General features: G+C 47.8%; 1 protein-coding gene across 1 annotated transcript in view; it reads left to right on the top strand.

The window, feature by feature from the left end:
* The first annotated feature begins 2,488 nt into the window (after positions 1-2,488).
* Positions 2,489-25,281, top strand: part of TIPIN (TIMELESS interacting protein) — a 249,307-nt gene continuing 226,514 nt past the window's right edge. The window contains exon 1 of the mRNA XM_060152715.1: positions 2,489-2,501. The gene's annotated coding sequence lies outside the window, so the exon portion shown is untranslated. The remainder of the gene's footprint in view (positions 2,502-25,281) is intronic.

Raw genomic sequence — 25,281 nt, 5'->3', positions numbered from 1 at the left:
TGAAGCCCAGACAATGGTAGGTGTTACAGACACGGTACTTCCCTTCCTCTCTTCCCTGAGGAGAGCGACAAAGGCCAGAAGCATTGGGCCTTGTGTACTCCTGAGTTGCCTTAAGCAAGTCACCCAATGCAGCTGGGCTAAGAAAAGGAAGGAAGGAGAGGGAAAGAAATAAGGAAGTGAGGAAGAGGAACGAGAGAAGGAAGGAAGGAAGAGGGGAAGGGAGACAGGAAGAACAGGAGGAAATAAAAGAAGAAAAAGAAAGTAACATTCCCCCCACCAGCCAATCAATGTGGGCTGGCACAGGCTAAGCAGACCAAGAGAGATAGTGGCGGATGGCTGAGTGGGCAAACAATCAGTGGTCATCTACTCTGTCTGTGCTTACAGGAGCTTCCTCAGATGAGAATCCAATCCCATGTCCTCCCCTGGATCTTCCCAGCCTGCCACCCAGGGATAATAGTTCAAAATTTACTTGATGGAAATCTGCCACATTAAAATACAGGGGCAAAGAAGGACAAAGCTGGAGGCCTCATACTTCCTGATTTCAAAACATATTACCAAGCTACAGTAACAAAAACAATATGGTAATGGGGCATACAGACAGGTGTATAGACCAATGGAACAGAATAGAGAGCCCAGAAATAAACCCTTGTGTACATGGTCAAATGATCTTCAACAAAGATGCCAAGACTACATAATGGGGAAAGGATAGTCTTCTCAACAACTGGTGTTGGGAAAACTGGGTATCTGGCTGCAAAAGAATGAAGTTAAATCCTTATCTTACACTATATACAGAAGTCAAAATAGATCAAAAACCTAAATGTAAGACCTGAAACTATAAAACTACTAGTAGAAAACAGGGAAGAAGCTTTATAACATTGGATTTGGCAACAATTTCTTGGCTATGACACCAAAAGCACAGGCAACCTAAGCAAAAATAGACATGTGGAATGGCACCAAACTTTAAAACTTCCACACAGCAAAGGAAACAGAGTGGAAACAATCAACAGAGTGAAAAGGCAATGTACAGAATGGCAGAAAATATTTGCAAATCATATATCTGATAAGGGGTTAATATCCATAACAAATCAATGGCAAATAAATAAATAAATAACCCAGTTAAAAAATGGGCAAAGGACTGGAATAGACATTTCTCCAAATAAGATATACAAATGGCCGATAAGGATATGAAAAGATGCTCAGTATCACTAACCATGAGAGAAATGCAAATCAAAACACAATGAATATCATCTCAGACCCGTTAGGATGGTCACTATCAAAAATCAAACAAGCAGAACATAACAAGTGCTGGCAAAGATGTGGAGAAATTGGAACTCTGGCACACTGTTGGGGGGAATGTAAAATGGTGCAGCTGCTGTGAAAAACAGTATGGCAATTTCTGAAAAAATTAAAAATAGAATTACCATATGATTAAGCAATTCCACTTCTTAGTATATGTCTTAGTCCACTCAGGCTTCTATAACAAAATATCATAAACTGGGTGGCTCATAAACCACAGAAAATTATTTCTCACACTTCTAGAGGCTGGAGGGTCCAAGATCAAGCTGTCAGCATGGTCAGGTTCTGGTGAGAGCCCTCTTCTGGGTTGCAGATTGCTGATTTCTCATTGTGTCCTCACGTGGCAGAGAGCAGGGAGCTAGTTAGCTCCCTGGCCTCTTTCTATAAGGGCACTAATCCTATTCATGAGGGCTCCACCCTCATGGCCTAATTACCACCCAAAGGCCCCATCTCCAAATACCATCACATTAGGATTAGAGTTTCAACATATGAATTTGGAAGGACACAAACATTCAGCCCATAACAGTATGTACCCAAAAGAATTGAAAACAGGATTTTGAAGAGATATTTGCATGTCCATGTTGATAGTAGCATTATTCACAATAGTGACGATGTGGAAGCAGCCTAAGTTTCCTTTGAAGGACAAAACAAAATGTAGTTATATATATTGGGTTGACCAAAAAGTTCATTCGGTTTTTTCTGTAAGATGGCTCTAGTAGCGCTTAGCTGTCTTTAACTTCATTCGAGACAATTTTGTTGGATTGTATCGTGGCAGCTGTCATATCAGGGTGCATTTAAGAAAAAACTTATCAAAATTGGTGAATTTTTGTGTAGCCATTTTAATATTGAAGATGGAAGAAAAAAGCAACATTTTCGGCATATTATGCTTTATTATTTCAAGAAAGGTAAAAACACAACTGAAATGCAAAAAAAGATTTTTGCAGTGTGTGGAGAAGGTGCTGTGACTGATCAAATGTATCAAAAGTGGTTTGCGAAGTCTCGTGCTAGAGATTTATCACTGAACGTTGCTCCATGGTCAGGTAGACCAGTTGAAGTTGACAGTGATCAAATCGAGACATTAATTGAGAACAATTAACGTTATACCATGTGGGAGATAGCCAACATACTCAAAATATCCAAATCAAGTCTTGAAAATCATTCGCACCAGCTTGGTTACATTAAAGGTTTTGATGTTTGGGTTCCACGTAAGTTAAGCGAAAAAAAACCTTCTTGACCGTATTTCCGCACGCTATTCTATACTTAAACGTAATGAAAACGTTTCGTTTTTAAAACAAATTGTGACGGGCGATGAAAAGTGGATACTGTACAACAATGTGGAACGGAAGAGGTCGTGGGGCAAGCAAAATGAACCACCACCAACCACACCAAAGTCTGGTCTTCATCCAAAGAAGGTGATGTTGTGTATATGGTGGGATTGGAAGGGAGTCCTCTATTATGAGCTCCTTCTGGAAAACCAAAAGATTAATTCCGACAAGTACTGCTCCCAATTAGACCAACTGAAAGCAGCACTCAAAGAAAAGCGTCAGGAATGAGTCAACAGAAGACGCATAATCTTCCATCAGGATACCACAAGACCGCATGTTTCTTTGATGACCAGGCAAAAATTGTTACAGCTTAGCTGGGAAGTTCTGACTCATCCATCATATTCACTAGACATTGCACCTTTGGATTTCCATTTATTTCGGTCTTTACAAAATTCTCTTAATGGAAAGAATTTCAATTCCCTGGAAGACTGTAAAAGACACCTGTAACAATTCTTTGCTCAAAAAGATAAAAAGTTTTGGGAAGATAGAATTATGAAGTTGCCTGAAAAATGGCAGAAGGTAGTGGAACAAAACGATGAATATGCTGTTCAATAAAGTTCTTGGTGAAAATGAGTCTTTTATCTTTACTTAAAAACCGAAGGAACTTTTTGGCCAACCCAATACACAACTAAGAAAATCTTGTCATACGTTACAACATAGACGAACCCTGAGGACACTATGCTAAGTGAAATAGGTCAGTCACAAAAAGACAAATATTGCATGATTCCACTTATATGAGGTTACTAAAGTAGTCAAATTCATAGAAACAGAAAGTAGAATGTGGTTTCCAGGGGCCGAGGGCCGGGGGAGATGGGGAGATGTTCAATTAGTATAGAGCCTCAGTTATGCAAGACGAAAAAGTTCTGGAGATCTGGAGTAACATAGTTAACAATACTGCACTGTACACTTAAAAATGGTTAAGATGGTAATTTTATATTATAAGTTTCTTACCACAATAAAAAAATAAAAGGTACAAATCTAAAAGAAAAAATTCTGGCGGGGGTTGGGGGGGGGTCCCACCATCCTAACCCAATTTCTGGTGCTTGTTCACATTTCCTCCCTGCAGTCACAGTACACAAATACCACTGTCCACTTGAGGGGAAAAAATACTCCATTGTTTTATCCTTGCAAAAGCAATAATGCTCATTGTAAAAAATGCAAACAAGAGACGTGCAAAAATAAAACCCCCTTCAGCACAGCCCACTGCTCAGAAGTGACCTCCAACAGTCAGCCAGACCCTCTCTCAGCCCTTCCTCTACATATTTACAAACACAGGCTGTTCCTTCTCACAGAAACTGAACCGGGGGTACATATTGCTTTGCAAACTCTCTTCGTTTGTTGTATGTGATCAAATCTATTTAATTGCCATTTTTCCAGACTACAACAACATAGGCTGCTGCAGCAGGCCAAAGGTCACAGAGAGATGGGGACCTGAGGACAACGCCCCTCTCTCCTCCCACTACCAGGAAATGCAGAACAGGCTGGCAGGAGCCTCTCCACAGGCTCACGTGCAGGGAAGGAAGGGTTCATATCCCTCATGTCCAGAATTCCTACAAACGTAAAGGAAAATGTCAGTCTAGACAAATGGGCAAACAGAATGGTGGTTGCCAGAGGCGGAGGGTGGGCAGAATGGGTGAGGGTGGTCAAAAGGTACAAACTTACAGTTCTAAGTTCTGGGAATGTACAGCATGGTGACTATAGTTAACAATGCTGTGTTGTATACTTGAAAGTGCTTAGAGAGGAGATCTTAAAAGTTCTCATCACAAGAAAAAAATTTGTCATTCTGTGAGGTGATGGATGTTAACTAAATTTATTGTGGTGATCATATATATATATGTGTGTGTATATATATAAAGTATATATATATATAATCACTATGTTGTGCCCCTTAAACGTGTATAATGTTATATATCAATTATATCTCAATAAAACTGGAAAAAAGAAAACTAGTGAAAACCACTTGCCCCTTTCTTTCAATATATACACCCACTTTTCTATAGGTTTATGCAAACAGAACCAACATATTTACCCTGGTGAAGGCTTGAAAGCTTCTCTCTGTCTCGCTCTCTCTCTCACACACACAGACACACACACTTTTTTTTAAACACAAAATGGGATCATACTTTACACACTGCTGCACAATTGCCTTTTTTGGCCTGACAGAATATCACAGACAACCCTGCAAGTCACTGCATACAGATTCAAGAAGCTCCTTCTTAGCCGTCTACAGTATCCATTAGCATGGCTGTAACCAAATTCATCCACCCATGCCCTAGACGTGGACACTGGAATCGTCACTATGAAGCATGAAGAACACTACAGCAAAAAAAACAAAATGTATTTTCTTTCAATATATACACCCACTTTCTTTCAATATATACACCCACTTTTCTATAGGTTTATGCAAACAGAACCAACATATTTACCCTGGTGAAGGCTTGAAAGCTTCTCTCTGTCTCGCTCTCTCTCTCACACACACAGACACACACACTTTTTTTTAAACACAAAATGGGATCATACTTTACACACTGCTGCACAATTGCCTTTTTTGGCCTGACAGAATATCACAGACAACCCTGCAAGTCACTGCATACAGATTCAAGAAGCTCCTTCTTAGCCGTCTACAGTATCCACTAGCATGGCTGTAACCAAATTCATCCACCCATGCCCTAGACGTGGACACTGGAATCGTCACTATGAAGCATGAAGAACACTACAGCAAAAAAAACAAAATGTATTTTTTATGGATAGTTCTGAAAATGGGATTGGTGGGGCAAAGGGCATGCCTATTTCTATTTTAATTGTTAATGCTTGGTGGAAAACGGTATTTTGTTTATGCTTTTATCTGCATTTCCCCAACAAATGGGGAGGTGGTCTGCCTTTCTCATGATTGCATTTCCTCTTCTGTGAAGTGGTTTTGTCCATTTTTCTATTGTTTGACTTTTCCAATTAGTTTGTAGGAATTCCATATGAGAGGTCTTGAGGGGTATGCAGGACATGAAGCTTTTATCTGTATGTAACAAATATTTCTCCTCTCTACAATTGTCTCTAGACTTGTTTATGGGGTCTCCTACCATGTAGACATTTAAATATCTGATATGGTCTAATCTGTCTTTTCCTTTATGGTCTGTCTTTTCCTTACGGTTCCTGGCTTGCTTGAGAAGATCCTCATTACTGCGCCCCCCCCCCAAGATTATATAAGACTTTCCTTAAACTTATATTTTTACTTCTAATTTTTCATATTTAGGTCACTTATCCAGATGGAGGCAACTGTCTTTTTTCACTTATCATGTTCATCCTTCCTCATTAGTTTATATTGATTATCTCACTCTTTTTAAATGCCGCATTCTATTCCACAAAAGATACCCTAACTTATTTAACTTGGAGTACTTTGGGGTATTGAAGTTACTTCTACTTTTAAATGCTATTTAATAATAATAATAGCTACCAGTTATTGAGTGCTTATTACCTGCCAGGCACGGACCTGAACACATTCCACATAGTACCTCATTTAATCCTCACCACAGTTACAGGGTAAATTCTATTATCATTTTTTAATAAGTGAGGAGATACATCTTGTCAAGATTGCACAGCTAGGAAATAAGTGGTGCTAGGATTCTGACCCAATCCAAGTTTGAAGGACTCAAAAGTCCCAAGCTCTTAACCACCATATGCACTTTCTCTAGTATTTACAAATGTCACTTGAAATACTCCATATTTTCATTTCTGTAAGGATGAAGAAAGGGGGGAAATAAACATTTCTTATGTTCTTCCTCTACCCTCAAACCCTTTACTAGATGCTTTCACAAGCTGTCTCCTGGAATTCTTACAAAAGTCCTCTGAGTGGTGGGGTTATCCATTTCCCAGAAACGAAAAGGGAAATTCGGCAAGGTTAAGACACTTATTCAAGGTTTGTAGGCGGGACCATGGTGAGTTCGAACCCAGTACCATGCAACTCATGTATTCCAACTTTTCACTCAGAAAGCTGTGCTCACTAGCTTTACAAATAACACATTGATGAACCCATACTTTTCTGTTTTTGTCTTTTTCTTTCGCTGCTGTTGAACTATTTCCTTGGGATACATTCCCAGAGTGAGATTACTGAGTCAAAGGGTATAAATACTTTTATGGCTTTCCATCTATACTGCCAAATTGTTATTACAAAGGGCTGCACCCATGTTTTCTGCCACCAGCACTGTAGGGAGCTTCATGGCTTACAGATTCCCATACTCAGGTGGGGAAACTTCGCTTCCAAGGGGTGTCACACCTAACACAGTAAGCCCTGAGGAGAAGAATTTTAGAGCGATCTGATGGATAAGTACTCTTCCCACCCCGCCCCCGCCCAGCCCTGATGTATAGTGGGTTTTGTTTTTTGTTTTGTTTTGCATAACTTTGCCTCTCTTATGAAATCCTTTAAAACGTGACTAAAATGGGATTAAGCATAGTTAGGCTTGTCTTTTAAGAAGAGGACAAATCTGACACCCTTTTCTGACGCAGTCCCCCTTGGGGAAAGCGCTCCCTGCAGCTTGGCCCCTGAGGGGGCAACTCTGAGAGGGGCATCAGGGGAGGGGGCTACCCTGGGAGGAGGCATCTTGGGGAGTGAGCGTGTCGGGGAGGGGGCCGCCCGGGGAGGGGCGGGGGTGAGACGCGGGCCACAGCTAGCCGGCCGGGCGGCCGATGATAAGGCGGGAGCGGCCCGTCGCCACGGCGGCTACGGCCGGGCTGGAAGGCGGGAAGGGGCCCGGCCGGGCGAGAGCAGATAACGCCCGGCTCTCGGGCCGCCGAGACTCGGAGACGCCGCGGCCGCGGGAGATAGAGGCGCCCGGGCTCGGGCGCGGCTCCCGGCTCCCGGCCCCCCGGCGCCCACAGCGGGCAGGTCCGGGGACGGCGGGCGCGCCCACGGCCCGGAGGGTTTAGGGCCGCGCAAGGTCCGGGACCGCCCCGCGACCTCAGCGCGCCCGCAGCGCCGGGCCCCCAGCGGGCCCCCATCAGCGCTGGGACCCTGGCCTCGGCCCAGATCGGCCCCGTGACCCCAGACAAAAGTCTCCCCTTGGACTTCGGTTCCCTCCTCTGTAAAACGAGGGCATTGGGGAATCGTTAATAACCTCTCAACACAGGGCATGCGACAGGCTCTTTACAGTGTACAAGGGCCACTCTCTGTTACCGAGCTTGGCTCTCCAACAGCTCCAGAGGAGAGTTCTGGTGACACTGCCTGCTTCTCACAGATGGGGGTTAAGGAACTGGCCCTGGCCACCTGGCCCCTGAGCATCCCAACAGGGTCCAGGACCCAGAGCTCCACACTTCCTTACCCCACAAAGAGGGGCCTTCCCCCCTGCTCCGAGGCTGACAAGGAAATCTCCAACAGTGGCATTTGCATTCTGCCTTTTCAAATTCCTCAGATTCCCCACATAAAATTCAGTTGGCTGCCAGACAGCCAGGGAGGAGGAGGGCTGGGAGAGGCCTCACAGGGGCAGCCAGGAGCCATAAACTGGCCCCAGCTCTCCAGCAGAGAAACAACTTTGGGAGTGGGTGGAAATTCACACACACACACAGGGAACCTCCCTTTAATCACCCCACTGCCAAAATTAAACATCTCCTGACAGCAGCAAGCCGGCGCTGACTTCTCCCCCTGGCATTCAAAGCCCTGCCCATCCTGGCACGGACCCTCCTGTACCTGCCAGGCCTCCACGGCACACTTTCCACTGTATGCAGTTTGCCTGCCTCAATGTCTCACTCACCCTCTTGGCTCCTTGGCAATCCTAAAGCCTTCCTCTTCCTCCCCCACTCACCCCCAGCAAGGATTTAACTCTTCATGGTGCCTTCCTACAGGATTTTCAAGGGTTTGGTTTTTATTTTTTGTTTCGTTTTGTGCTTTGCATTAAATGACCTTCAGAACCGTGCCCCGAGTAAGATTTGACTCCTCTGTAAGACAGCCGCCGCTGATTGCATGCCCACTGTGTGCCAGGCCGTTTCATACCGTATCAAATGCTGTCAACAACCCCAGGAGATAAGAGATATCGCTCCCATTTTACAGATGAGGAAAACTGAGCTTGGAGTGGTCCAAGAGGTCACAGAGCCAGGAACTGGTTTGGCCTAACTCCAGATTCAGGCAGAACGTGAGTAAAAAGCAACTGACTAGGAGACCTTGGTTCTTCTAGGCGTTTTGTCACTAACTCAGCGCTTGGGCAAGCCCCTCTTTTTCTGGGCCTCAGTCTACTGGATTACAATGGAGATGACAGCTCCTGCTTCTCAGGGCAGTTGAGGGACTCTGCAGAGAGATGGACATGAGGCTGGACCTGCAGGCCAGCCCCCCCTCCAGGGGAAACTGCAGGTTACGGGTATCCCCCCTTTCTCCCCCAGGAGAAAGCACCGCCTCATGGAAACTGAATTATCTGTGCCCCACCCCCACCCAGGTGGGCCTCTCCTGAAAGTCAGTGTTCCATTTCCCTCTGGCGCCTGGGCAATACTGTCAGTCTCCGGGCCGAAGCCTCTCTGCGCATGCCCCTGACCTTCTGCCCCGTTCCTCCTCATCCCACTCCCAGGCTCTCATGACCCATCTCTCCTCCCTCATTCAAACTTGCTGAAGAAAAAGCCACTCCATCAGTCTCTTACAGTTGAATATGAATGAGGTCAAGTTAGTAGCATGTTCTTCCCAAAATATGCATGTTATCAGCCTGGGATTCTGGACGATTACTAATTTGGGGTAATACGTCTCTCCCTCTCCGCAGGCAGGAAGGCTGGTCCTGCCCAGTGCATCTGGAGTTCCATATTTTTATTGGTTTTTTTCCCCCCTGCCCTCCACATCCTGAGCTGGGGGAGAGAGTTTATAGGAGCCCACTAGTTAACAGAGAACAGAAGCCTTGTTTCTTAAATAAAAGCATAGATACACTGTAGGAATAGAAATGGAGAATGCTCCCTGAAGAGTGTTTAAACTTTTAAAAATATCCCCCCCAGGGTCTGGGCAGGTGAACCCGGAGGGCTTTCCCCTGGGGGCAGGGGCACTGGCTGTCCCTCAGGAGAAGGGAGTTTCCTTGGACTCTGAGCTAGACTTGCAGCGTGGCCTCCAGCTCATGGTGGCCCCCTCTGTGCCCATTCCTCCCCCAGCTGTACCAGCCCTTCCCAACGTGGGTCTCTGGGCAGAGGGGAGAGAAGAGTTAATGACGGCTGTCCCCAGGGTTAGTGGATCTGGGTTCCAGTGTGGTCAGGTGGGGCTATGAGACCTTAGGCAAGTCACTGGCCCTCTCTGGACTTTCCTCTGTCTGAGGAATGGAAGGTACCGGTGAAATGAGCCGTGAGGTCTCCTCCCACTCTGAAGTCCTGCACTTACTGCACTTTATAAACAAGGCCGTTCTGGGAGCTGTAGGCAGACCCAGAGCTCACGTGTAGGTGGCTGGACTTTGGCCTGCAGGCTTAACCCTCAAATCACTTCAGATGTGGGCAGCTCTTCATCCTCATGACGGCACAAAACAGCCTCTACTGTTATACCAATTTCACAGATGTGGAAACGGAGGCTCCGTGTTTGACCTGCCATACAGACCCCGTGAAGAAAGCTAGGCAGAAGGGACTTGCACCTTTCTGCAAATGTGGAAACTGAGGTCGAGAAATCCAGCAACTGTCACAGTCCCAGGGCCTTGCTCAACCAGGGTAAGAACCCCTGGAAGCACAAAGTGCAGGCTGAGCGACCGTGGTGAGTTGCTGCCCTTCCTGGACTGTTTCCCTGCGACCCGAAACTAAAGGGATGGTTGTGTGGATGCTCTCACTCAGGAGCAGCCACGCTAAAACGGCCCCTTGATGGAGACACACCTCCTCTTCCCTGAGAGCGCAGTGGTCTGTGTGCTGCCATCTGGTGGCCAGGCCTCATCACTGCAGAAGCTTCAGAGGCGGGGAGGCTCAGGGCCTTCTGGTCCAATTTCCCAGTTTCCAGAGACAATCTGCAAGAGAGGTTTGAGCCTGGATCATAAGGCGACCTGAAGAATTCAGGGAAGCTGGTTTGTCTGCTGGAGCAGCTTCCACTCTGGCCCTGACAAGAGAAGTGCTTCTTCCAGGGACCTGGGGAGCTGGGCCGCTTGCAGAAGCATCTTGCATTCTCCCCTGCCTCACCCCCACCCCTCCCCTGCCGACATCCCCTGCCCTGAGATCCCTGTGCCCACAGCACGAGGGGAGACCAAGGCCTAGGAAGCCAGCCCCTGATTACAATCATACAGCAAATAAGGATGAGGGCAGGCTCCAGGATTATTTCAGTGCTTACTGTGTACATCAAAGCCTAACTTGCTGTGTGACTTTGGACAAATTACACACCATCTCTGAGCCTGTTTCGTCTATGCTGGTCAAATGACATAATGTATGCAAGCTGCTTTGCATATAATAATGAGCTGTGCTTATCATTACTGTTCTGGCAGATGTTTCCATTGTTACGTCTCCTGATCCTCTCCGTGGTAAGGGGTCCTCATAGCCCCGCTTCACAGAGGAGGATGCAGGACCTGAAAAACTTGCCCTGGAATACGTTTAGTAAGTGGTTGGTCAGGAATCCAAACACTGGCTATTTCAGAAAATGCACACTGAAGGCAAAAGGGGCACAGAGGTGTGATGCCAGAAGCCTACTTTTACTATTTTTATACAATTTTTAAAGGTTACGCTCCATTTACAGTTATTACAAAATACTGGCTATATTTGCCATGTTGTACAATACATCCTTGAGCCTATCTTATACCCAATAGCTTGTACCCTCCCCCACCCCTATATTGTCCCCCTCTGCCACTGGTAACCATTAGTTTGTTCTCTATATTTGTGAGTCTGCTTCTTTTTTGTTATATTCACTTATTTGTTATATTTTTTAGATTCCACATATAAGTGATATCATATAGTATTTGTCTTTCTCTGTCTGACTTATTTCATTTAGCATAATGACCTCCAAGTCCATTCATGTTGCTGCAAATAGCAAAATTTCATTCTTTTTTATGGCTGAGTAGTACTCCACTGTGTTTATATATATATACCACCTCTTCTTTATCCATTCATCTGTTGATGGACAACTTAGGTTTTTTCCATATCTTGGCTATTGTAAGTAATGTTGCTATGAACATTGGGGTGCATGTATCTTTTCGAATTAGTGGTTTTGTTTTTTTCGAATATATACCCAGGAGTGAAATTGCTGGGTCATATGGTAGTGCTATTTTTAGTTTTTTGAGAAACCTCCATACTGTTTTCCACAATTGGAAGCCTACTTTTAGATGGTTCCAAAAACAGGAAATATGGGAGACAGAGAATGATGAAGCAAAATGGGACAGAATGTAAACAATTGATGAATCTGGCTACAGGTTATACAGGAGTTCTCTGTTCTATGTTTTTTTTATTAATTAATTAATTAATTTATTTATTTTTGGCTGCACTGGGTCTTCGTTGCTGTGCGCGGACTTTCTCTAGCTGTGGTGAGTGGGGGCTACTCTTTGTTTTGGTGCGCAGGCTTCTCACTGCAGTGGCTTCTCTTTTTGCAGAGCACAGGCTCTAGGTGCACAGGCTTCAGTAGTTGTGGCACACGGGCTCAGTAGTTGTGGCTCACGGGCTCAGTAGTTGTGGCTTGTGGGCTCTAGAGCGCAGGCTCAGTAGTTGTGGTGCATGGACATAGTTGCTCCGTGGCATGTGGGATCTTCCCGAACCAGGGCTCGAACCCATGTCCCCTGCATTGACAGGCGGATTCTTAACCACTGCACCACCAGGGAAGTCCCCTCTGTCCTATTTTTTTGCAACTTTTCCATGAATTTGAAATTATATCCAAAAAAATGTTTTAAAGGCCAGCTATTTCAAAATTCTACCTAGTCTCATCTACTACACTCCTGGGGAACAGATGAAAATCCCAGCCTCTCAGCATTCTTTGCTCCCGACCAGTGGCCCCATGCTTGAGTCCTCAGTGGGATGTGACTGCTGGCAACAGACCTGCAGTCCCTCCATAGGAAGCCAGAAGTGCCCCTGCCCAGCAGCCAGCATCACCCCGGTCCCCCGAGCCTCCTCAGGGCCTCTCCTCAGCTTCCCTGTTTCCCAACCCCCCACCTCGCTCCCGCCCAGGTCCCAGCCAGGCTGTGGTGCGAGGCCGAGGTGGGGTTTATTTATAAGTTCCCGCTGATTATGAATCACTGGAGGAACTGCCTGCAGACTGGAGACAAAAGTCTGGGGCCGGCTGGCCGGGAGGAAACGCTCTTTACATTTGACTTTCCCCTCTGGCACAGGCCACCCCGCGCCTGGCCAGGCTCTGCCAGCCCCTTCTGTTCTCAGAGGCAGAGGTGCATTGGCCGCCAAATCTTGTCGGCCTGTCCGGCTTGCTGTGTAAACAGGACCTGGACCTGGCGGCCCGGCCCCGCACTGGAAACGAGCCTGCCTTCCGCAGCCTGGCCACTTCCTCCTCACATCTGGAGACTCCTCAGAGTTCAGATGAGGGCTGGTGGTCAGGAGCGAGGAGAAGCTGGGGTTTTGCTCTGCTGCGGTCTTCATCAGCCTTGATGGAGGATCAATGGACAAACGGAGGAGCAGAAGACTCTTAGGCAGCCGTCAAAGCCCAATATAAATGACCCCTCCTCAGAGTCTGCCCCCCATTGTAGTTTGTAGTTTTGTTACATTCAATTAACATGTACGCAGCACCTACTATGTACCAGGTTCTGTGCAAGGTGCCTGTGAGACGGGGTGCAGGGAGATAGCTTATTCATATCATCATTAATTCTTTTGACTCAACTATAAGATTCTTACAGGCAGACAGAGTTAATGTCTGATTCATGATCCACCTGATCTTACAAAGTGCCTAGCTTGCTCTTGCACATAGTAGAAGCTCAAAGTTTCTGTTGCATTGACCTGGATTAAACTAGGGCAGGAAAACTACAAGGAGCCTGGGATTCAGCCCACTCCCCTTTCAGGGCCTCTGTCCCCATCTGCATTGGCATTCTGTGACCTGGGAGCCATGTTCCTTCTTGGAGCAACTTGGTTTTCCTTTATGAATATCTGAACCAGGTTTTCTATCTGAGTAACTAATAATGTAGGTGATTTGATTTCAGGAGGTGCTAGAAACCCTCCTCCAAACCTCATCCCAAAACATCTTCCCCACTCCTCTGAGAGGTCACCAACTTTGAGGCATTCTCCTCGGTTAAGCATTGCCCTCTCTACCTCCAGGTGAACGAAGGGAGTTCCCTCTGGAGGGTTGACATTATATCCCCATTTTACAGATGAGAAAACTGCAGCTCAGAGAAGCGACACACTTGATCAGTGCTGGTACAAAGGAGAGACAGGTTTTGATTTTTTGTTTTCTTTTTTTTTGGCTGTGCCAAGCCACATGCTTTGTGGGAGCTTAGTTGCTGCAATGGAAGCACGGAGTCTTAATCACTGGACCACCAGGGAATTCCCAAGAGATGGGTTTTGAACTCAGACATCTGCAACTAATGCCTAGGATTCTTCACACAGAGTTGTACTAACTCCCCTTTATCTGATGCCATCTCCCAGAAGAAGAAAATGGGAGGGAAGATGGAAGTCAACTTCAGAAGCTTGCTGTGCCAGAAGTTCCAGGCCGTGTCCAGTGCAATCTGCCTATCACAACGTTCATTAAAATCCCCATTTAACAGATGGAAAAATTGAGGCTTGGAGAGGTTGTGATGGGCTCAAGGTCATCAAGCTAATGGTGGCAGCCAGGACCCTTGTCAGACCCCCAGCACTATCTAGACAGCCTGGGGTTGGTGTAATTCCACAGAACAGCCAGGCTGTCAGCCCAGGCGTGGCTGTGAGAACTGCAGCCAGAGGGCTTTCTTATAATGAAAGGCACAGGAGAGGGACAAACATCTGAAGGTTGTTTTTTTTTTTTAATATTTGTTTATTTATTTTGGCTGCACCGGGTCTTAGTTGCAGCACGCGGGATCTTTCATTGTAGCATGAGGGATCTGTTAGTTGTGACATGCATGCAGGATCTAGCTCCCCAACCAGGGATCGAACCCAGGCCCTCTGCATTGGGAGTGGGGAGTCTTACCCACCGGACACCAGGGAAGTCCCCTGAAGGGTTTTTTATTCCAGTGGCTTCTATCTCACCTGTCTCAAGGCTTTTGCAAGACTTCTGCACAGCTGTAAAAAGCAAGGCCTTCTCCTTTTCTCTATTGAGAAACTTCCCCTCCACTGCCTGGCTCTGGAAGCCTCAGCAGAGGAGTCAGTGTTACCAGCAGAGGCTAAAATCCCACTGGCCTACTAACTCAGGGGCTCAGGTAAATCTGTCCAAGAGTCAGTTTCCTCGTCTGCTCGTGCAAAAGGGGGATAATATTAGCAATTCACAGAGCCGTCTTTGGGCTAAAATGACTTAAGACATGAAATATCTTCATAGAGCAAAATGGGAGCAGAGAGACGGTCATTATGGTGGCTTGTACTGGTCTCATTATTTCACAGAACAGTCCTTCCTCACCCCCGAGATCCTCAGGTCCCTGAGGGAGGAGAGGAAGGGGACAGAGCCACTGCGTCCTGTTCTTCATCTGTACCATCTTCTCCTCTTATTCCTCCGCATCTGTCCCTGCGCACTACACCTAGCAAACTGGGATGTACTCCGTCAATTCCGGCTGATGGCTCAGAGTGATTAGACCTGGAAGCAGAGGAAGGGGCTTGGGATTTCTCCAAGTCCTCCGTGGCCGGAGAATTCTGGGAGACGAAACCCCCTGAACGAGGTCTCCCACAGCCTCTTGCCTCAGCCAGTGAGCAGGTTGTTTCACATCCACCGTCCCAATTAAACTTCACAGCCATCCTACAAATTAGACCCCTTGAGCCCCATTTGACAGATAAGAAAACCAAGGCTCAGAGAGGCCAAGTGACTTGCCCAAAACCACTAGACTAGTGGGTGGTTTCCAAAAGAGGATCCAAACTGAAACCAGGGGCTCAGAGATACTAGTTTCAGTATCTTGAGGGCTTGGTGCCCAGGAAAGACCCAGGTCTGAATCCTGGCTCAAACCCGCATGAACTGTGGGACCTGGAGCAAGGTCGCTCACCTGAGGCTATGTCTCTATAAATGAGGATAATGACACCTATTCGTTGCTGGGAAACCTAAAGGAGACAATGGATGCATACCCCGCCTCCATGTGGTGCTTGGCATGAGTGGAGCCAAATCAACGTTCAGGGGTCATCTCCCCGCTGCCCCCAAGGTTCACGCACTCTAGGGAGTCTTCCTCATCCATGATGACCTCCCGCTTCAGGTACAGGGGGCCTAGCTGGAAAATGTGAACCCACTGGCCCTGAGCTCCGAAGTCTCTCTCTGCGTGCTGGTGTCTGGCACGGTGCCTGCTCGGTAAACATTGTTGAATGAATGGATGTTGATTGGATGCTGGGAGTTTGGCGCTGCCGCCCCGTTTGCTGTTCCAGGGGACAATGGGACAGCCTCTGAGGACTGGGGGGGCTGTCCCGGAATGTCTGAGGGGTGAGGTCCCCAGGCTCGTGTGCACTGCTTACAGGAAGCACGCTAGCTCAAGCATGCCTGATGCCAGCCAGCAGACACTTCCTGGCTGGCAACAGTCTCCTGCCTCCTCTTCCTCCCCACCTCGGACCTGCATGCCTGCAACCTGGGCTTCCCTCCTTGCCTTGGTTCCCACCCTGGGATGGTCGGCTGGGATTCTCACTGCCCTCCTCACCTCCTAAGGACCCAGGACCACCTTGTCCAGAGCAGAGTCAGAGGAGCCAAGTGATGCACACACGCTTCAGAAGAAAAACACTCCCAGCAGTTCCCCTGTGTGAACGGCACAGGGGGAAACTGAGGCCCGGAGAGGTTACAGCAGTTTCCCAGGGTTGCACAGCAGTACAGACTGGGGACTCCCACCAAGAGCTGGGATCAGTCCTACTTCTCCAGTCTTTGGGCAAAACACTCCTCTGGGCCCCTTTTTCCTCCTCTGAAAAATGAGCAGCCTTCTGCCCCTTCCAGCCTTCTGACTAGGAGTACATGCCCTCTTGTGTGACTCACCAAAGACCCCCATCCATTCTCTCCTGTGCTTTATTTCAGTGTCAGAGACTGGGGTTTTAGCTCAGGAGTGCTAATAATCCCTCACTTGCATAAACAGTACAGTTTTAAAAATTGCTTCTCACACACAATACTTTAATTTTCCCTACACCCCGTTTTACAGATGGGGAAACTGAGGCCCAGAGGGGCTGTCCCTCGAGCTGGCCAGTGGCAGAGCTGGGATTTGAACCTGTGCTTCTGAGGGGCTGTGTCTTATGCATCCTCCTTGCTCCCTTAGCCAGCCACAGGGCCAGGCATGAATCAGATGCCCAGTAAACCTGTGTGGGGTCTGACATGCGCATTTAAACAGCAGGCGCGGGGGGTCTTCTGGAGACCAAGCCCCTCTCAGGGAATGGGCTGGACCTTCAGACCCACAGCAAATCAGGGCACATGGGGGTACCCACCCATGCACCCTAGTGGTCACCAGAGCTGGGGAGTAATTCCCTCAGTTTCCCCATCTATAAAATGGATACCCATGTCTTAGGGATGCTGTGAGGACCCACTGGTGTCCAGTCACCTCCCTCCACCAGCCCCAGGCAGCAGGGCTCTGCCAAGCTCTGGGGGAAAGGCTAGGAGCTGGCCCTGAGCCACCAAGGCAGGCTGGGATCCCCACACCCCCATCTCCCAGCTTCAGCGCAGCTCACATCAAAGCCGAGCCACTCACCTTGCCCGCCAACCCAAACCTGGCTGGCCAGAGTGGCAGTGGCCAAGAAAAAGGCTGGGCTGACAGGGGTTATTTGCTCTCCAGCGCTCAGGGATTGTGGTATAGTGACTGCGGTGGCTGGCAGAGTCAAAGGGGACACTGTTCTCTGAAGCCAGGGCTCCCCCAGGGTGGGAGGGAGGTGGCTACCCACAGCCTGAACTCAGGCTGGCTCCGGGCCTGGCACAGGCCTCCACACTTTAACCCTGCCAGAGTGGTTCGACAGTCTGCACTGAACAAGCAAACTGAGGTGCAGGGAGATGAAATGACTCATCTAAGGTCCTACAACTAGTGAGGGGCAAACCAGGTCTGTCTAACCGCACTAAGGGCAACGCATGACTCCAGCACCAAGATCCGGCCATTATCTGTTTCACGGTAAGCCCCCACTGCGAGCTGGACTGGATTGACTTGAGTACCTACTATGTGCCAGGCCAGCTGCTTTTTGAATGTCATTTGACCTAAAACTGAATAACTCAGAGAAGGAGGCATCACTAGCCCCATTGTACAGATGAGGAAACTGAGGCTCACCCAAGATCCACTTTAAATAGCCACAGGCCCAGGGTACTCTTTAGTAGCTGAGCAGGGCCCTCTCAGGGATGTACTGTACAGCATGGGCAATATAGCCAATATTTTATAATAACTCTAAATGGCATATAACATTTAAAAATTGTGAATCACTATATTATACACCCATAACTTATATAATATCGTACAACTATACTTCAATTCAAAAAGAAAGAGAGCAAAAGCCGACGGCATCCTCTCGACTCCCAAATAATGCCCCTATGTGTGCTGCCTATACTGCTATCTTACCTATCCATAGCCAGTTGGATTGGAACCTGTCAAAATGTGGACAGTAAGTAATTTAGGGTAACTGAGCATGTTGTGAAAATTTTGGATATTTGATATTTTAGAACCCACTTTTTATTTTGGTCTGTTGATTTCCAGTAGATTAAATTTTGGGATTTGTGTAGTGTATAAGTAATTGCAATTTGAATAATACTTGATTAGACTTTCACTTGCAATAGTGACTCTACTTTTCATTTCATTATGGTAGCAACTGTGTTTTGTTTCACACCTGTACTCCTCTCTCTCCCCAATATTCAGCATATAACTTTGACCAATAAAAATCAAGTAATGAAGAAGCTGGCTAGCTGGTTCATATCTCAAAGGGCTCTGCAAGGGTTCACTGGCCTCATTTGTGCTCTTGATATATTAAAGACATTTATAAGGGCAAACTGAGTATTAGTGAATACTTCAGGTGTTTTATGTTTTTAATGTGGAATGAAGTACACCCACACAAAAGGAGAGAGGTGGGGAAGGCTACATCATGGCCGAAAGGAAAGATCCTGGGTAAGGAGAGAATATGCAGAGTGAGGTGGAACAACAAAAAGTGAGACAAGGGAGGATGCCTGATGATTCCGGAGTGGGCACGGAGCAGCTGCAGGTATGTGCAAAAGGGGAGGCCGAATGAACAGATCAGCTGCATCAGGGCTCCTGATCCTTTCTGGGGTCTAGGATGACCTGGTCCTGTCCCTTTCTCCTTGGCGAGATCATAAGTGTATAGGTTGGATGAATTACCAAAAAGCAAATACAAGAGTATAACCTCCAAAACCCTGCTTTTGAAAATAAGTACGTTCACCTAAGCAGCACAGAAGCACTTGGGGAAGCCAGACTGAGCGAATCAGTGCAAGACTCTGCATTTCTAAGCAGCTCCCTGGGGTTGCTGGTGATGCCAGCCTCCTACTGCAAGTGTGCTCCTGAACTCCCAGCACCGGCATCATCTAGAGCTCAGCGGAAATTCAGAATGTCAGGTCGACCCCAGGCATATGGAGCATTCGTCAGCTGGGCTCTTAAAAGCTATCAAGAGCCCACCTCCAGGGGTTCTAATTTAATCGTCCTGGGGGTGGGGCCTGGGCATCCACGTTCTTGACTGCTCTGCAGGTGCCTCTGAGGCACAGTGAAGGTTGGAGCTCCACAAGTGAACACCCATGGAGTCATGAGTCCTTAGTGCTAGAAAGACCTGACTCATTACCCTGTTCGAAGGCCACCTTTTATGGAAGACCAGAAACAGTTCCCAAAACGGACAGCACATCTGAGGGCACATCATGTATGAACAGACCATCAATTATTCAAACAGGAAGTGATCTTTTTTTTTTTTTGGCTGCGCCATGGGATCTTTGTTCCCCAACCAGGAATTGAACCCGGGCTCTTGGCAGTGAAAGGGTGGAGTCCTAACCACTGTACCACCAGGGAATTCCCAACAGGAAGTGATCTTGGAGTTCAACCAGTTCAACCCCCTCATTTTGCATTGAGAAAAACTGAGGCTGAGGGAGGACAGGACAGCTGGGAGGGGCACTAAAGTCTAGGACTTGTCTCCATCACAGCAAGCTGTCTCTCGGCTGCCCTCATCTCCCTCCAAATGTCAGATTCAGACCTAGCAAAGGACAAGCCCTCTGCACTGCTCACTTTTCAGCTGCAAATGGCAAAACTCTTTCTCCCCTAAATTTCACAATGTGGATTGAAGACCTTCTCAGTTACTGGGGTTATAGTATTAAAAATGCAGCTCGGCAAGAAACCAGAACTCCATGAAGGGGATACTGATAACTGTTACTATATAGATGCTGGAAATGAACCCTAAACTGATAAAACATAAATAAATTAAGAAAAAATATTTGCCAGTAATTATGACATGCCAAAGATTCATTTGACGATGCCCTTCATATGTAAAGCACTTTTACAATTAGTAGAAACAGTGGATATCAGGAAAAGTATAAAAAGTGGGCAGTGGATATCAGGAAAAGTATAAAAGGCCCATAAATGTAAGAGGAGGTGTTCAACTTCACTGGCGGTTGAAAAAAACCGCAAATTTAAAACACTGGGATACAGCACTCACCTACCAGATAAATAAAGATTGAAAAGACGGCCTGGCCATAATGTGGGGAAATAAGCAATTGCCCACACAGTGTGTGAACATGTAAATGTACAAAAATTTCACTTTGTATATTCTTTGACTCAGTAAATTCCACTTCTAGAAAGTTACCTTGCAGATAAATTCATACAAGTGCACAAAGATTAGGTACAAAGTGTCATATCAGCACTGTTTGCAATAATGGAAAACTGGAAAGGACCCAAATGTCTATTAATGTGGTCATGCAAACAATGACAAAGCCTCACGTGTTCCCACTTGGAAGGGTCTACGTGCTGCACAACAGTACGTAGATTATGATGTTATTTGTATAAAAACTTACACAAATGCTCATGTGTGTAGCTCATATATGCACAGGAATGTCTGGACTTAAACACTGCTAGTATTAGACAATGAGGTGGAGGGGGACGGATTTCATTTTTTACAAAATCTCATATAATTCTGCAATATTCACTCAAAAGCACATACTACGTTTGTTACAAGTAATTTTTCATGCAATTGGGCTGTGCTTCCTATGAATTCAGTGGTTGCTGGAGACCGTGCAGTTCTGGGGGCGGGGGAGCAACACACTGGAACTTCTTAGAAGGACGCAGGGAAGGCTCATTTTAATAGTCATCGGCCACCAGTACGACAAAATACATGCTCTATTGCCTATGAACTCCATTGTTTAAATTAGACAATAAAACACATCTAATTATATTGGTAGATATGTCTTTATATCAGGCTATAGGCTAAAAGTAATCATCAGCTCACTCCCAGAAGAAATTCAGGGAGAGAAGACAAAAGGGAAGTGGCAGCAGGTTTGGTATTAATGGCTTATGATAGCACGGAGCTGTATGAAAGCTCTACCGTGTCCACCTGCTATCTTCCCAGGGTCCAGGGGCTGTGAAGGGCCCAAGGGGTGGAGGAGGGTCCCAGCTAGAGACAGGACCTCTTCTCCCCAGAGATTCAAGCAGGGCAGCAGGAAGTCTTGGCCTTAATTTGCAAACTGAGAAAGGAGTGCCTGTAGCGCCTCCTTTTGCTGAGCAGGTGAAAGGCCCCTCAGGAGGAAGGGCTGGGGACAGGAGCAGGGACACTTGCTCCTGTGGGTAGCGGCAGAAAGTTGCCCACAGTCCCCAGCTGCCGAGCCCTGGATCTGGTTTTGCCATAGGACGAGTGCCTGCTGCCACGCCCCCATGACATAGCAGCCTCTCCTGGTCACTCTCTGCTCTCTAGACACATCCTGTCTTCAAGACACAGTGGGTTATTCTTCCCACCAATGCACAGGGCATCAGAGCTGGATGGAACCTGGAGACCCCCTGGGCCAATCCCCTCATTTTATACATGGGAAAACAGGTCCAGAGAGGAGAAGGGATTTGCCCAGGGTCACCCAGAAAGTTGGTGGCAGAGCTGAAGCTGGGCCTTTGAGTGAGACAATGTCACAGCCTCTCCCCACACTTTTCTGGATTATGCCTGGCTGCCCCCTCCCCACGGCCCCGTCTGTCATTCAACAAATACTCACTGAATACTTGCTATTTGCCAGATAATGTTCTAGGCCCTGAGGACACAGCAGTGTGCAAAACAGACAAAACTCCTACTCCCGCGGAGCTGACGTTCTACCTTAATCCCACTACCTACCTGTTATATTTGAGGGGGAGAGACATGCTGTCCTGCTGCAGCCTGGAAGGCCTGGTCAGCAAAAAATGCTCTGCCCATGTCTGTGCTCTGCATGCCGGAGGGCCTTGCCCCTGGAGGAAAAGGAGCATCAGTCTAGAATGGCCCAAAAGGCTCCTGAGTGCCCAGTTCTGCAGGGGTAACAGCCCCCCACCCATGAGAATCCTCTCCCTTGATTCTCAGAACCACCCCACTGAGCAGATACTCATATACCCATTTTACAAGTGAGGAAACTGAGACCCAGAAGGTGAAGACATCAGGCAAGTAAGCATCAGGACTGGGCTTTCTCCTGCCCTCAGGCCAGGGTCCTGGACACCATGCAGGCAGGGACAGGCTGGGGGGGGCAACGGGAACAGGGTGCACTTTCTGCAAGCTCCCACATTTGGAGAGGAGAGAGGGGGGCTCCCCTGACTTTTTCTCAGGGTGCTCAGAGAAATTCACGTTGCCTGCCCTGTCTGGGGGATGCCAAAAGGACCAGCCCTGATTCAGGTGGTAGCACCCCTGTCGTGGGACTCTGGTACCCAGAGCAGAGTTCATAACCATGAAGGGGTACCAGGCTTTTTTGTGATACTGAATGGAAACCATGGACCCTCTAAGAATATAGTAAGTCCCCTATGTACGAACCTTCAAGTCGCAAACTTTCAAAGGTGCGAACGTGTGTGCAAGTCCCTGTATGCCAGCTGTTGTACCGTACTACTGTACTTTTCAAGGTACTGTACTGCCAGATTAAAAATGTTTTCTTTATTTTTTGTGTTTTTTTTAATGTACGTATTATTTGTGTGAAAAGTATTATAAACCTATTATAGAACAGTACTATATAGCCGAGTGTGTTAGTTGAGTACCTAGGCTAACTTTGTTGGACTTACGAACAAATTGGACTTACAAACGTGCTCTCGGAATAGAACTCGTTCATATATAGGGGACTTACTGTACCCTATTTGTCCCCATCGCATCATTTTGCACACAAATTCCTTGAAGCCCATCCTTCTCCATGCTGGGCAGTGGTAGACCCTCCCAAGGAGCCTCCTTTAAAAGGCGAGGAATCACACTATGGAGTTGAAAGTTCAGTACCCCCCCAGGGTATCTCCTGCCCCTCCAGAGAATCTCTAGTTGAGGGGCCTGCAGACCATCCTGGGAGGCATCTCTGGCCAGACCGTGCTGCCCAGATGGCACGTGAGTGCCCCCTGGGGGCAGCTCATCCAAGAGTCCCAGAAAATATAGAGCCACCCCCTTCACTGGCATTTAATTTGATGCCAAAATTTAGTGAAGAGCTGTCATTTAACATACTGTTTTTAAATTAAAATTGTCAAAGATGGGTGTTACAATGTTCTAAAATGGCTGTTACTCTGCTCTAAATTTTAGGACAAAACCTTTCAAGCTACTTCAGTCTCCTGACAACAGGGGTGTGTTTACCCTGACTTCAGGGGGGTGACCATGTAATAGTATTGACCTCTCTCTGCCAGGTTTTCTCGGCTATAACATGGTCATAATACTGCTTCCTCCCACATAGGACTGTTGTTAGGGTTAAATACATGTAAAGCACTCAGAACAGAGTCCAGAACAGAGTCAGCGCCCAACGAATGGAATCTTTTGTTACTATTACTACTGTCATTATTATTATTGAAGGCGTTAGGTGTTACCATCTGAGAACCTCTGCTGGTGCCAAGCCTCCACTAAACAAAAGGACCTGGGTTCAAGCCCCACACCCATCAGGAACCCAGGCTCCACACACACACACTCAAGTCCCCCAGTCACTCCCCAGCTCCCGCACTCTATGGGGGCACCAGGGCCCACAAGTGCTTCCAGCAGCCCAGAGGTGAGCCACAGCCGAACACTCCCCCTCCGTGTTTGCGGGGTCCTGCCAGGTCTGAGGGGCTCAGTGCTGCTGGATCAGAACGCCACAGAATGAGATGTGCTGGGTAAGAGGTGGCGGGGAGGGGGAGACAATCCCCATGAAGAATACTTAGTCACATAAGTGACCCTGAGAAGGGGCGAGACACCCTGGCGAGGAGCCAGGAGACCAGGCGTCTAATGCCCGCTGGCTCACTTCTTGCTGTGTTACCTTGGACAATCTACTTTCCCTCTCTGGGCCTCAGTTTTCCTCTGGCAGTGAGGCGGGCGGGTCTCATTGGTTGAGTCCAAGTCCTCAGGGGCCCTGGCTCTAACTGCTGCCCTCTTGGTACAGGACCAACATATTTCCTTTGTCCAGACCCACAGGCAGTGTCCTTTCCAAAGTCTAAGAGCTCAAGACTTTGTCCCCTCCAGACTTTCCAGGGCTCATATGGGCAGCAGCAGGCGTTCTCACCCGTGTGGGTGCAAACAGCAGTTTTGAGAATTGGAAGGAGCTCGACAGTCCCTCTAAAGCCAGCCCTCTATTTCACGGCAAGGTGACTGGGGCAAGAGGGAAGGGAAGGGACCTGCCTAAGGCCACAGAGACAGGATGGGCCCAGGGGCTCTGCCTCCTGGCCCTGTTGATCCGTAAGCCCCTAGGACTACCTACCACCTTCAATGAAGGCCAGTCTTGGCAGGCTGCCAGCTTGGGGGTAGGAAGTGCCCAAAACAAACCTTACTCTTTTACTGGGGGTGGGGAGGGCTGGAGCTGGCCTCACCCAGGAGTCTTAGCCCCACAAATCAACTTCCAAGGCCTGGTCTGCCTGGTACCCTATCCCAAATATAGAGCACAGAAATGGAGGGCCTTTGATCCTTTCCCCCCACCTCACCCACCAGTAATACCAGGCTGAGGGAGGGGAAGGGAGGGAGGGAAAGAGGGAGGGAAAAAGATAGGGTAACAGTTCATCCTGGTTTACCCAGGACTGGCCGAGCTTTAGAATCGAGAAGCCTTCATCCCAGGAAACACCCCTCTCCAGTCTGGGCAAACAAGGGACGCCAGCCAGCCCCACCTCCCTGGGCTTGATCAGGTCTTCCCGAGCAGAGCTGGGCCACCAACCCCCATGGCCCTGGAGACACACAGCTGACTAATGATATCAGAGCAGTATGTGACCTGCTCCCCAAGAAAGAGAATGGAAGGCCACATTGACCCTCGAGGACCCTCAGATCACTGCTGCCTTACCCTGTCAGCAGAGTGGCCCACACTGGTGGTCAGTCCCCAGGATTCCAGAGGACAGCATCCCTTGCTGCCCACCCAGCCCCCAGCCCCTGGGCCACAGGGAAGAAAGACAATGGAAACCAATGATGAAATCCAAGATGTCCCGGGAAAGCTGCTAAGCACGCAGGCACCAAGGGGAGCCCCCCTAACAGGGGAATTTCTGGGGAAGCACATCTAGACAGAGCCGTGAGCACCTCACAGAAGTTTCTGGGCCCCAGCAAGGCCTCAGAATCAGCAAAATGATTCTCAGGCCCCCGACAGAGTCACTGAAGTCAGGAG

The sequence above is a fragment of the Lagenorhynchus albirostris genome, chromosome 1 (genome assembly GCF_949774975.1).
Source record: "Lagenorhynchus albirostris chromosome 1, mLagAlb1.1, whole genome shotgun sequence".
Classification (NCBI taxonomy): domain Eukaryota; kingdom Metazoa; phylum Chordata; class Mammalia; order Artiodactyla; family Delphinidae; genus Lagenorhynchus; species Lagenorhynchus albirostris.
Note: the sequence above shows the minus strand (reverse complement) of the source record. Positions and strands in the feature narration are given on the sequence as shown.